Source organism: Lepisma saccharinum, unplaced genomic scaffold (genome assembly GCF_977018435.1).
Source record: "Lepisma saccharinum unplaced genomic scaffold, izLepSacc3.1 HAP1_SCAFFOLD_391, whole genome shotgun sequence".
Taxonomy (NCBI): Eukaryota; Metazoa; Arthropoda; class Insecta; order Zygentoma; family Lepismatidae; genus Lepisma; species Lepisma saccharinum.
The window spans coordinates 136977-141868 of NW_028143096.1; positions in this window are offsets into that span (position 1 = coordinate 136977).

Sequence of the window (4892 nt, forward strand, 5' to 3'; positions counted from 1 at the left end):
CATATGAAATTAGCGTTGTCGCGTACTAACTGTTTTGGAATTTTGGAAAACGTTTGAGCTAGGTAGAAGCAATCCATTCCTTTGTGACGACCTTGCGTGAAAAAGTTGCGAATTTCATTTTGATTTTCCAGGATGGCGTCGTCGAACACAACGACTAAATTTTCACGACAATCGTCGAGTGGTTTTATTTCCGAGGCGAACGTTGCAATGTCCAGACCATCGTACAGTTTCATCAGTTGCTGGTATTTGGGTTGCTCCAAACTTTTCGAGAACACGTACAGGTGCCTGTTCTTCCAATCTAACCAATTCGGTGCGAGGAGAAAATTGTCCACGAGCAGTGTCGTTTTCCCACACCCCGAAGGACCTACGATCAGACAGCGGATGCTGTCGGGAAGCAACTCACCGTTCTTTTTTTTTTTCTTGTTTGACTTTCCGGATCCGGTAGACGCTTCACCACGTTCCACGTACTCACAAGATCACTTCGTTCGCGTCGATCCAACTCTTTTCCGGAAGTCCCAGCCATTTGACAAACAGTTTGTCACCTTTCCTACGCAATACTTTCTTGATGAGGTACGTGTCGGGGTGTTTCGTTTTAGAAAGTTCCTCTTCGTAAAATCTTCCTTTCAAAATCTCGCCGCTACTATCTTTTATTATATACGTGTGTCGGTTTCCGGGTAAAACTAGAACCACCGTAAAAAGTTCCGTGCTCCAATTTTTTGTGAATCCCTTCTCGAAGGTGCGTTTGAATTTGCTGATCCTCACCCGGTCTCCAATTTTGTATTTAGCTTTTTTGTTGTGGGTGTGTACTTTGGACAGTAAACGGTAGAAATTAAACGCTGCTCGTCGGACTTGGTAACGTCGGCTGGCTTCATGCCTATCGTTCTGTGTACCGTATCATTATAGGTGTCGACGAGTTCCGGCAGGATGTCGACCCATTTGTAATTTCCCCGAAGCGTGAATCGTTTCCACATGTGTGTTTTCAAGGTTCGATTGAATCTTTCCACGATGCTGGCTTTGATGTGACTGAAGGTCGAATAATGTCGAATGTCATGTTTTTGAATAAACTTTTGGAATACGGCGTTGTAAAATTCCTTCCCCTTGTCTGTTTGCAGAAACCGTGGTTGTCTGCCGCCGCTTTCGCGAAAAATTAATTTGAATGCTTCCGTGACGCATGTTCCCGTTTTCGCCTTCAAAGGTAGAGCCCATGCGAATTTCGAAAATGTGTCTATGACGGTGAGGAGGTACTTGTTGCCCTTGTTCAATTTATGTACGTTTTTCAAATTGCCGCTACTCATCTCCACGAGGTCGCTTTGCCAGAGGTCGTCGATGCCCTTGGTTACCACAGCCAAACGTTCGTAGTTACGGCGTGCAGGTTTATGCAATTCTTCGACGATGGCTTGCCTAGACATTTTTTTAGAGATTACGTTTCAAGAGAAGCAAAAGCGTGATGAGATTCAAAGAGGGTGGTACCTCGCTCGTGTTTTGAATGATCAGCTTATCGCCGGCACTCACGTCGAAAACGGTAAGATCTTCGTCATCCTGTATTTCATATATGTTGCGCGTTTCGTTCCAACGTGCCAGAGGAATGTTTCCTGCTTTCTGGACACCACGATTCGATATCAAAGTCATGGTAGGAACGCTAGCTTTTCTACCGTGAGACCAGTACGAAAATTCGTTTATCTGAATCGTGCCATCGAGGAGAAACTTGTAGTACGGATGATAAGGAAGTAACATGTACAGTTTGTTACCTTCGACGAACGTGGAGATTCTCTGTTGATTGGGAACGCTGTTGATTTCGATGGCTTGCAAGGTGAACAATTTGGCGAATTTAGTGTCGACGCCGAGCAGATTACTGTGAACTTGTCCGAGTTTATTTTCGATGGGCAGCAAATGCTCGATTATGGTATCCGTTACGGTAGAAAACGACGGTTTGATTTTCACTTCTACGTTCAACTGCTTGTAGTTTTCGTTGAGTTCTTGCAACTTGGCACCGAAAGAGGCCAGCGTCGATTCCTGCGTGGATTCCAGCACTCCAACTTGATCTCTGATATTGACGACAATGTTCTGAAGGTTCTCGACTTGATTCAATTTCGAGCTCTTCTCGGTAAGATCGTTCACGATCCTTCGCATCTCTGTAAACTGCGTGTGAAGGTCGGCGACGCTCTGCGAAGTGGGCAGCGTCGACACCAGCGAACTAATTTCGTCTCGAATCTGTTCCACGTTCGCCGTTTCCGTTTCTAGTCGTTTCAGCATTCGAGATATGTTTCTTTTCAAAGCGTGCAATTCTTTGGAGGTGGGGAGATTGGCCACCCTACTCTCGAGATCGCTCAATGAACTTTTGATGTCGTTCGAATCGGATAGTGCCGTCACCGCCGTTTTCAATTTTTCCAAATCTTCGCTCGAAGGCACGCTCGTCCGTAACGATTCCAAGTCACCCTGTATGTTGTCGAGTACGTGATGAAAATGAGCGAGATTTGTTTCGACGTTCAAATTTTCTAAATATTCGATCTTCTGCTGAACCGTGCTCAACGTGTCTTGAATGCTCGTCAACGCTCTTGCTTCAGCGTGAATATTTTTAATTTCTTCGTTGATCAATTCCAAGGACGCCTGAAGCGTAGCGATGGTGGTTTGAATGTGTTCGAAATCTCGATACGCCTCCAATTGAATTTTTAAGTTCGCGACGCTTTTACCGATGACCTGCAGTTCGTCCGACGATGGTAGGTTCGTCATTGTATCTTCCAAAGTCTGCAACTTGGATTTAATTTCTTCCAACGTGCTGGTGAATTCTTCTTGTAATTTGGAAACGACGACATGTAAGCGTTCTGCGTCTATATCGTTCACGACGGTTTGAAGTTCAGAGAAATTCTTTTCTATTGCGGAAGTTCGTTCTTCGATTTCGAGTTTCAATTTTTCCAAATCTTCATTTTTCGATTGAAATTGCTGTAATTTGGCCAAATCATTTTGAAGCGAATCCACGCTCAACTGTATATTTTGAACGTTGTCGTAAGAAGGTACGTCGACATAATTTTTTATCAGCGTCTTCAGTTCGGAATCGATTTTCAGAATGGGGTCGAGACATTGCGTTTGGAGCGTAGCGATTTCCGACTCTAAACTTTTGTTTAAGGTCTCCTGCAAAGCAATCAAATCGGTCCTCAACTTCTTAACTCGAATGTCCAACATGAGAATCTCTTCTGCGTGGTCTACACGCTTGGTGTTGCCGAAAATGTCGTTAGGCATTTTTGGTTAACGGTTATTTATAATAGGATAAACGATTCGTAATTCTACAAAGAGAGGAATGAGTTTGTCGTAATCTCCGAGAAGTTCCATGTAAAGATAATCTCCTGCAGAAACATCGTACGTAATAGTAGACCCAGTGTCCGGGTTCTAAGCCACCATCATTGGGGCTCGTGGGGCTCGTGGAGCTCGCAGTGTTGCCAACTGCTTACTCGAAAAAATCACCAAGGTTTTTGTTGGTCTAACCTAACCTAAAGCAAGGAGCTGGCAATCTTGCTTGAGAGTTCACAAACCGGAAGTGGGGCTCGGTGGGGCTCGCAGTGTTGCCAACTTTTTACTCGAAAAAATCACCAAGGTTTTTGTTGGTCTAACCTAACCTAAAGCAAGGAGCTGGCAATCTTGCTTGAGAGTTCTGCAACCGAAAGTGGGACTCGCAGTGTTGCCAACATCTTACTCGAAAAAAAACACCAAGGTTTTTGTCTTGGTCTAACCTAACCTAAAGCAAAGAGCTGGCAACTTTGCTTGAGGCTTGAGTTACAGTGCATAAAGCAATTTTTGGTAACCTACTGGTACTTTTACCATGGCCTTTTACAAAAAAGAGAGGAGAGAGGAGAGAGAGAGAGAGAGAGAGAGAATTAAACAACCGACAGCCTACCTACAACCTTTTTCTTCTTGGTCTAACCTAGCCTCAAGCAAGGAGCTGGCAACCTTACTTAAGACTTGCCTTACAGTGCATAAAGCAAAGTTGCCAACCTACTGGTATTTTTACCATGGCTTTTTACAAAAGAGAGAGGAGAGTGGGAAGAGTTAAACAACCGACAGCCTACCTACAGCCTTTTTCTTCTTGGTCTAACCTAGCCTAAAGCAAGGAGCTGGCAACTTTGCTTGAGGCTTGAGTTACAGTGCATAAAGCAATTTTTGGTAACCTACTGGTACTTTTACCATGGCCTTTTACAAAAAAGAGAGGAGAGAGGAGAGAGAGAGAGATGGGTGGATGGCAACACAGTATGTGTGTGCGTGTGTGTGCATAATATGTAGTATTATTAACTAGAGTGTGTTGGCAATTTACTTACAACTAAAAAAATAGAGATGTCAACGTTGCTGTAAGATGAAGAGAGAGAGAGATTTATGGCTGGCAACAGTGGTGAGCGAATGCATCTTATCGTAATTTTTTAAGTCCCCGGGGGACCAAATGTTTATATATTGTGACCTTTGTAAACCTCTCTCGGGGGAACGTTGTGCCACACGCGTGCGTGCCTCTTATTATTTCTGTATTGTGATGCAAACAAACAAATAATAATTGTTGTTTTTTAGGATACCTGGCCTCTATAACCTTGCCAGGAGTGCGTGGTGGGGTGGGTGAAGTCAGATTCAAAGAGAATGCCACGTGATCACTTTGATTCAATAGCTCCGTCTAGTTCGCTGCATTTTTTAACTGCACTCATGCGTCTAGTTGGTTACACGGTGCAACCTACCTTGTTGATTTTGGGTGTCATGTAGTGTATTTGGTGTCTGCACCACGTCTTGGAGAGGTGTAATATGTGGTGTGGTGTATGACCACGTGGTGAGTGGTTAACTAATCAAATGAACGTTTAAAGCAGCAGACAGGCATTTGTTGAATCTTCTGAACTTGAACACCGCTATTCGTCTACTTGGTT